Source organism: Coregonus lavaretus (genome assembly GCF_964263955.1).
Source record: "Coregonus lavaretus genome assembly, contig: HAP1_SCAFFOLD_3916, whole genome shotgun sequence".
Taxonomy (NCBI): Eukaryota; Metazoa; Chordata; class Actinopteri; order Salmoniformes; family Salmonidae; genus Coregonus; species Coregonus lavaretus.
In genome coordinates, this window is record NW_028162540.1 from 21288 (window position 1) to 31408 (window position 10121).

Genomic DNA, 10121 nt, shown 5'->3' on the forward strand with positions numbered 1-10121 from the left:
CATCTTGAACTTCTTCCATTTTCTAATAATTGCGCCAACAGTTGTTGCCTTCTCACCAAGCTGCTTGCCTATTGTCCTGTAGCCCATCCCAGCCTTGTGCAGGTCTACAATTTTATCCCGATGTCCTTACACAGCTCTCTGGTCTTGGCCATTGTGGAGAGGTTGGAGTCTGTTTGATTGAGTGTGTGGACAGGTGTCTTTTATACAGGTAATGAGTTCAAACAGGTGCAGTTAATACAGGTAATGAGTGGAGAACAGGAGGGCTTCTTAAAGAAAAACTAACAGGTCTGTGAGAGCCGGAATTCTTACTGGTTGGTAGGTGATCAAATACTTATGTCATGCAATAAAATGCAAATTAATTACTTAAAAATCATACAATGTGATTTTCTGGATTTTTGTTTTAGATTCCGTCTCTCACAGCTGAAGTGTACCTATGATAAAAATTACAGACCTCTACATGCTTTGTAAGTAGGAAAACCTGCAAAATCGGCAGTGTATCAAATACTTGTTCTCCCCACTGTATATATATACAGTACCAGTCAAAAGTTTGGACACAACTACTCAAAGCTCATCACTAAGCTAAGGACCCTGGGACTAAACACCTCCCTCTGCAACTGGATCCTGGACTTCCTGACGGGCCGCCCACAGGTGGTAAGGGTAGGTAACAACCCATCTGCCACACTGATCCTCAACACGGGGGCCACTCAGGGGTGCGTGCTCAGTCCCCTCCTGTACTCCCTGTTCACCCATGACTGCATGACCAGGCACGCCTCCAACACCATCATTAAGTTTGCCGACAACACACTTCAGTGTTGTGATGCAAAAATTCTAGCAAAATGTACAGTGCATAGAATTAAAAAGGTATTGTCGGACATTATTCATTCTAATCAGACAGGTTCTTTACATGGACGATACATTGGAGATAATATAAGGCAAGTACTGGAAACAAAAGAACACTGAAAAATCTGGGAAATCAGGCCTGCTATTCATAGCAGACTTTGAAAATGTATTTGATAAAGTACGACTGGAATTTATACATAAATGCTTGGAGCATTTCAATTTAGGAGAATCTCTTATAAAATGGGTTAAAATCATGTATAGTAACCCTAGGTGTAAAATAGTAAATAATGGCTATTTCTCCTAAAGTTTTAAACTGTCAAGAGGAGTAAAACAAGGTTGTCCACTATCGGCATATCTATTTATTATGGCCATCGAAACGTTAGCTATTAAAATCAGATCCAACAATAATATCAAGGGATTAGAAATCCAGGGTTTAAAAACAAAAGTGTCATTGTACGCTGATGATTCATGTTTTCTTTTAAATCCACAACTTGAATCCCTCCACAGCCTCATAGAGGATCTAGATACATTTTATAACCTCTCTGGATTACAACCAAATTATGATAAATGTACTACATTACGTATTGGATCACAAAAAAATACAATTTTTACATTACCATGTAGTTTACCAATAAAATGGTCTGATGGTGATGTGGATATACTCAGAATACATATCCCAAATGAAATAAGTGATCTCACTCCAATACATTTTAATAGAAAGTTAACAAAAATAGATAAGATCTTGCTACCATGGAAAGGTAAATACCTGTCTATTTGTGGAAAAATCACCCTGATTAACTCTTTAGTATTATCCCAGTTTACCTATTTGCTTATGGTCTTGCCTATGCCTAGCGAACAGTTTTTTAAATTATATGAGAAAAAAATATTCAATTTTATTTGGAACGGCAAGCCAGACAAAATTAAACGGGCCTATTTATATAATGAATATGAATTCGGAGGACAGAAATGATTAAATATTAAAGCATTAGACCTATCACTAAAAGCTTCAGTCATACAAAAGTTATACTTAAATCCGAATTGGTTCTCTAGCAAATTAGTAAGATTGTCTCACCCAATGTTCAAGAATGGCCTTTTTCCCTTTATTCAGATTACAACCTCTCACTTTAAGTTATTTGAAAAGGAAATAATCTCCCAAATATCACTATTTCTAAAACAAGCCATAGAATGTTGGTTGCAATTTCAATTTAATCCTCCAGAAACGACAGAACAAATAATGCAACAAATATTGTGGTTAAACTGAAATATACAAAATAGATCTCCATTTTTATGGAACAGTTTGCCTACCCATGTGAGAGACGCAGACTCGGTCTCAACCTTTAAGTCTTTACTGAAGACTTATCTCTTCAGTAGGTCTTATGATTGAGTGTAGTCTGGCCCAGGAGTGTGAAGGTGAACGGAAAGGCTCTGGAGCAACGAACAGCCCTTGCTGTCTCTGCCAGGCCGGTTCCCCTCTCTCCACTGGGGTTCTCTGCCTCTAACCCTGTTACAGGGGCTGAGTCACTGGCTTGCTGGTGCTCTTTCATGCCGTCCCTAGGAGGGGTGCGTCACTTGAGTGGGTTGAGTTACTGACGTGATCTTCCTGTCTGGGTTGGCGCCCCCCCTTGGTTTGTGCTGTGGTGGAGACCTCTGTGGGCTATACTCGGCCTTGTCTCAGGATTGTAAGTTGGTGGTTGAGGATATCCCTCTAGTGGTGCGGGGGCTGTGCTTTGGCAGAGTGGGTGGGGTTATATCCTTCCTGTTTGGCCCTGTCCGGGGGTTTCTTCGGATGGGGCCACAGTGTCTCCGGACCGCTCCTGTCTCAGCCTCCAGTATTTATGCTGCAGTAGTTTATGTGTCGGGGGGCTGGGGTTAGTTGGTTATACCTGGAGTACTTCTCCTGTCTTATCCAGTGTCCTGTGTGAATTTAAGTATGCTCTCTCTAATTCTCTCGTTCTCTCTTTCTCTCTGAGAACCTGAGCCCTAGGACCATACGTCAGGACTACCGGGCATGCTGACACCTTGCTGTCCCCAGTCCGCCTGGCCTTGCTGCTATTCCAGTTTCAACTGTTCTGCCTGCGGTTACGAAACCCCTACCTGTCCCAGACCTGCTGTTTTCAACTCTTAATGATCGGCTATGAAAAGCCAACTGAGATTTATTCCTGATTATTATTTGACCATGCTTGTCACTTATGAACATTTTTGAACATCTTAGCATGGTTCTGTTATAATCTCCACCCGGCACAGCCAGAAGAGGACTGGCCACCCCTCATAGCCTGGTTCCTCTCTAGGTTTCTTCCTAGGTTTTGGCCTTTCTAGGGAGTTTTTCCTAGCCACCGTGCTTCTACACCTGCATTACTAGCTGTTTGGGGTTTTAGGCTGGGTTTCTGTACAGCACTTCGAGATATTAGCTGATGTACGAAGGGCTATATAAAATAAAATTGATTGATTGATTGAAAATGATAAAAAACCTTTTTTTTTTGACCAAAAAAAAAAAAAGGTATAATCTTCGTAAATTATATTATCGGTAGGACTGGTGGAGTTATGTCGCACATGCAGCTAACAAAAACATATGGAAATGTCTGCTCTACCCTGTAGTTGGCCACCAGGTTTGCACACATCTCAGGAGGGATTTTGTCCCACTCCTCTTTGCAGATCTTCTCCAAGTCATTAAGGTTTCGAGGCTGACGTTTGGCAACTCGAACCTTCAGCTCCCTCCACAGATTTTCTATGGGATTAAGGTCTGGAGACTGGCTAGGCCACTCCAGGACCTTAATGTGCTTCTTCTTGAGCCACTCCTTTGTTGCCTTGGCCGTGTGTTTTGGGTCCTTGTCATGCTGGAATACCCATCCACGACCCATTTTCAATGCCCTGGCTGAGGGAAGTAGGTTCTCACCCAAGATTTGACGATACATGGCCCTGTCCATAGTCCCTTTGATGCGGTGAAGTTGTCCTGTCCCCTTAGCAGAAAAAGACCCCCAAAGCATAATGTTTCCACCTCCATGTTTGACGGTGGGGATGGTGTTCTTGGGGTCATAGGCAGCATTCCTCCTCCTCCAAACACGGCGAGTTGAGTTGATCAAATCAAATTTTATTGGTGCCGAATACAACATTACATGTGCCGAATACAACATTACAGTGAAATGCTTACTTACAGCCCTTAACCAACAGTGCATTTATTTTTAATAAAAAAGTAAAATAAAACAACAACAAAAAGGTGTTGAGAAAATAAAATAACAGTAGGGAGGCTATATACAGGGGGGTACCAGTGCAGAGTCAATGTGCGGGGGCACCGGCTAGTTGAGGTAGTTGAAGTAATATTACATTTACATTTACATTTTAGTCATTTAGCAGACGCTCTTATCCAGAGCGACTTACAGTTAGTGAATACATTTTTTTTTTTTTTTTTTTTTTTTTTTTTTTATACTGGCCCCCCATGGGAAACGAACCCACAACCCTGGCGTTGCAAACGCCATGCTCTATCAACTGAGCTACATCCCTGCCGGCCATTCCCTCCCCTACCCTGGACGACGCTGGGCCAATTGTGCGCCGCCCATGAGTCTCCCGGTCGCGGCCGGCTGCGACAGAGCCTGGATTCGAACCAGGATCTCTAGTAGCACAGTTAGCACTGCGATGCAGTGCCTTAGACCACTGCGCCACTCAGGAGCTAATATGTACATGTGGGTAGAGTTAAAGTGACTATGCATAAATAATTAACAGAGTAGCAGCTGTCATTGGGCAGCTCACAGCTGTGCTTCCCTTTGTAGTCTGTAATAGTTTTCAAGCCCTGCCACATCGACGAGCGTCAGAGCCGGTGTAGTACGATTCAGTCTTAGTCCTGTATTGACTCTTTGCCTGTTTGATGGTTCGTCGGAGGGCATAGCGGGATTTCTTATAAGCGTCCGGGTTAGAGTCCCGCTCCTTGAAAGCGGCAGCTCTACCCTTTAGCTCAGTGTGGATGTTTCCTGTAATCCATGGCTTCTGGTTGGGGTATGTACGTACGGTCACTGTGGGGATGACGACATCGATGCACTTATTGATGAAGCCAGTGACTGATGTGGTGTACTCCTCAATGCCATCTGAAGAATCCCAGAACATGTTCCAGACTGTGCTAGCAAAACAGTCCTGTAGCTTAGCATGTGCGTCATCTGACCACTTTTTTATTAACCGTGCTCAGTCCCCTCCTGTACTCCCTGTTCAGCCATGACTGCATGGCCAGGCACGACTCCAACACCATCATTAAGTTTGCTGACGACACAACAGTGGTAGGCCTGATCACCGACAACGATGAGACAGCCTATAGGGAGGAGGTCCGAGACCTGCAGTGTGGTGCCAGGATAACAACCTCTCCCTTAACGTGATCAAGACAAAGGAGATGATTGTGGACTACAGGGAAAAAAAAGAGGACTGAGCACGCCCCCATTCTCATCGACGGGGCAGTAGTGGAACAGGTTGAGAGCTTCAAGTTCCTTGGTGTCAACATCACCAACAAACTATCATGGTCCAAACACACCAAGACAGCCGTGAAGAGGGCATGACAAAGCATATTCCCCATCAGGAGACTGAAAAAATTTGGCATGGGTCCTCAGATCCTCAAAAAGTTATACAGCTGCACCAGAGAGAGCATCCTGACTGGTTGCATCACCGCCTGGTATGGCAACTGGTATGGCCTGGTATGGCAACTGCTCGGCCTCCGACCACAAGGCACTACAGAGGGTAGTGCGTACGGCCCAGTACATCACTGGGGCCAAGCTTCCTGCCATCCAGGACCTCTATACCAGGCGGTGTCAGAGGAAGGCCCTCAAAATTGTTAAAGACTCCAGCCACCCTAGTCATAGACTGTTCTCTCTGCTACTGCACGGCAAGCGGTACCGGAGCGCGAAGTCTAGGTCCAAAAGGCTTCTCAACAGCTTCTACCCCCAAGCCATAAGTCTCCTGAACAGCTAATCATGGCTACCCGGACTATTTGCACTGCCCCCCCCACCCCTCTTTTACGCTGCTGCTACTCTGTTTATTATTTATGCATAGTCACTTTAACTCTACCCACATGTACATATTACCTCAATTACCTCGACTAGCCGGTGTCCCCGCACATTGACTCTGCACCGGTACCCCCTGTATATAGCCTCCCTACTGTTATTTCACATTGACTCTGCACCGGTACCCCCTGTATATAGCCTCCCTACTGTTATTTCACATTGACTCTGCACCGGTACCCCCTGTATATAGCCTCCCTACTGTTATTTCCCATTGACTCTGCACCGGTACCCCCCTGTATATAGCCTCCCTACTGTTATTACACATTGACTCTGCACCGGTACCCCCTGTATATAGCCTCCCTACTGTTATTTCCCATTGACTCTGCACCGGTACCCCCTGTATATAGCCTCCCTACTGTTATTTTATTTTACTGCTGCTCTTTAGTTATTTGCTTTTTTTTTTTTTTACTTAACACTTGAAATAAAATAGAAATCTTAAAAAACTGCATTGTTGGTTAAGGGCTTGTAAGTAAGCATTTCACTGTAACGTCTACACCTGTTGTATTCTGCGTATGTGACAAATAAAATTTGATTTGATTTGATTCGACAAAGCCAGAGCCCCCTGATGGGAGAGCATAATATACAAGGAAATTCTCAAAGCTGCTAATGAGAACCTTGACGACCTTGTACCTAGCCGGTGGGGATTCCCAGGTAGTGGCAGTGCTGGCAACACTGGCTGCAGTAACCCATGGGGAGGGGGTCACACTCGGACAATCAGAGAGGGGGCACAAAATAATCAAAGGTCTGACTGCACGGAGATGCTTGGGAAATATGGTTACAACGGGGGGACCAGATTGTTTGTGCTTCAGGGGAAGAGGGTGGGTCTGATCACCTAGGACTTGACATTTGTGTATATTTTTTGCTCAATCTTGCATGCTTTCTCAAACAGCTGTAACTGTAATTGCATTCGTAAATCAGGTCCCTTTCTTGAGTTGGGCTCTGGGATGTAACAACCGTTGAGCATCTGAACTTACGGTTGATTGTGGTGGAAAGGGGTTGAGTGTGTGTGCGTGTATCCCATATCTGTTGCAAGGGGGAGAATATAGGATGAACCACAATAATTGTTTGCTAAAATAATAATTGCTTGACAAAAATGTAATGTAATACAATGGCAATTCGGGTTATAGGTTAAAATCCTACGCATGAACTGCCAACATTATTACGCATATTAATTGATAATGATGGAAATTAAGATATTTGAATATATATATATATATATATATATATATATATATATATTGTGGTTCCAAACTTCTTCCATTTAAGAATGATGGAGGCCACTGTGTTCTTGGGGACCTTCAATGCTGCAGACATTTTTTGGTACCCTTCCCCAGATCTGTGCCTCGACACAATCCTGTCCAATCAATTGAATTTACCACAGGTGGACTCCAATCAAGTTGTAGCAACATCTCAAGGATGATCAATGGAAACAGAATGCACCTGAGCTCAATTTCGAGTGTCATAGCAAAGGGTCTGAATACTTATGTAAATAATGTTTTTTTGTTATAAATCAGCAACTTTTCTAAAACGTTTTCGCTTTGTCATTATGGGGTATTGTGTGTAGCTTGATGAGGAAAAAAATAATTTCATCCTTTTTAGAATAAGGCTGTAACGAAACAAAATGTGGAAAAAGTGAAGGGGTCTGAATACTTTCCGAATGCACTGTATCTCCTATCACAGCCATTAAACTCAAAACTATTTTAAAATCACCATTGGCCTCATGGTGAAATCCCTGAGCGGTTTCCTTCCTCTCTGACAACCAAGTTAGGAAGGACGCCTGTATCTTCGTAGTGATTGGGTGTATTGATACACCATCCAAAGTGTAATTCATAACTTCACCATGCTCAAAGGGATATTCAATGTCCCCTCCTTTTTTTTTTTTACCCATCTACCAATAGGTGCCCTTCTTTGCGAGGCATTGGAAAACCTCCCTGGTCTTTTGTAGTTGAATCTGTTCTTGAAATTCACTGCTCGACTGAGGGATATTACAGATAATTGTATGTGTGGGGTACAGAGATGAGGTAGTCATTCAAAAATAATGTTAAAACACTATTATTGCACACAGAGTCAGTCCATGCAACTTATGTGACTCGTTAAGCACATTTTTACTCCTGAACTTATTTAGACTTGCCATAACAAAGGGGTTGAATAATTATTGACTCAAGACATTTCACCTTTTCATTTTGAATTAATTTGTAAACATTTCTAAAAACATAATTCCACTTTGACATTATGGGTTATTGTGTGTAGGCCAGTGACAAAATATACATTTAAATCAATTTCTTCACAACAAAATGTAGAACAAGTCAAGGGGTGTGAATCCTTTCTGAAGGTAACAGAAAGAAGAATCCATGCTCTTTTCATTGTTATATTCTGTCTTGATGAGAAAGTTAAAACAAAACGATTATTGACTTCCCGCAAAACATTACAGACAGGTGAATGAACGTATAAGAAGAGCCGTCCTTTCATTCACACAGGGGGACATCAGTACCGGGTCATTGGAGCGGTTTCTCGTCCTTTCATTCACACAGGGGGACATCAGCACCGGGTCATTGGAGCGGTTTCTCGTCCTTTCATTCACACAGGGGGACATCAGTACTGGGTCATTGGAGCGGTTTCTCGTCCTTTCATTCACACAGGGGGCCATCAGCACCGGGTCATTGGAGCGGTTTCTCGTCCTTTCATTCACACAGGGGGACATCAGCACCGGGTCATTGGAGCGGTTTCTCGTCCTTTCATTCACACAGGGGGACATCAGCACCGGGTCATTGGAGCGGTTTCTCGTCCTTTCATTCACACAGGGGGACATCAGCACCGGGTCATTGGAGCGGTTTCTTTATCGTTACTGAATCACGTTCTGAGGACGGAACGAAAACATCGAAACTGAAGAGGGGCTTGAGAAGAGACAAACGCGTGCGTCTCAAAAGACACCCTATTGGGGTTCTGGTCAAAAGTAGTACACTAGAACAGGATGCAATTTGAGACTCACCCAATTACTTGGATTTCTTCTTTGTTTCAACAGATGATTCCCAGCTAGACATACCCTTACCAGACCCGACCCGACCCGACCCGACCAGACCAGACCCGACCAGACCCGACCCGACCCGACCCGACCAGACCAGACCCGACCAGACCCGACCAGACTCCCAAGTTCCCTTCGGCTATACATTTTCATAGATCTATATTTCTCAGGTGTCGGACAGAGCCTAGAATGAGACCTCGCATTCTGCTTTCTACGTGCAGACTGTCCTTCTAGAAGGTTTAGTTCATCTAAAAAGTACCATAGAGATAGACTGCACCCTATTCCCTGTATAGTACACAACTTAAGTGCACTATACACTGAGTGTACAAAATATTAAGAACACCTGCTTTTTCCATGACATAGACTGACCAGGTGAATCCAGGTGAAAGCTATGATACCTTATTGATGTCACTTGTTAAATCCACTTCAAATCAATGTAGATGAAGGAGAGGAGACAGGTTAAAGAAGGATTTTTAAGCCTTGAGACAATTGAGACATGGATTGTGTATGTGTGCCATTCAGAGGGTGAATGGGCAAGACAAAATATTGAAATGCCTTTAAACGGGGTATGGTAGTAGGTGCCAGGCGCACCGGTTTGAGTCAAGAACTGCAACGCTGCTGGGTTTGTCACGCTGAACAGTTTCCCATGTGTATCAAGAATGGTCCATCACCCAAAGGACATCCAGCCAACTTGACACAACTGTGAAAAGCATTGGAGTCAACATTGGCCAGCATCCCCGTGGAACGATTTCGACACCTTGTAAAGTCCATGCCGAGACAAACTGAGGCTGTTCTGAGGGCAAAAGGGGGTGCAACTCAAAATTAGGAGGTGTTCCTAATGTTTTGTACACTCAGTGTATACATAGTAGCATACATTTTAGATGCAGCTGTGGTCGGGATCCCAAACACCTTAATGAGAGAAGCTTCCATTCATAAAACATGAGTAAAACAGAAACAGGAAGCTTCAGACCATGTCGTCATGTTGGAGAGGAAATCAAATCAGGAGGAGAATTATCTAGTATTCCATTCATATACTATGTTTCATGTACATGGAATCTACATGTACATCACTGAGCTCCAAAAGTATTGGGACAGTGACACACTTGTTGTTGTTTTGGCTCTGATGCAATGACTATGAGGTTAAAGTGCAGACTGTCAGCTTTAATTTGAGGGTATTTTCGTCCATATCGGGTGAACCGTTTAGAAATTATATCACTTTTTGT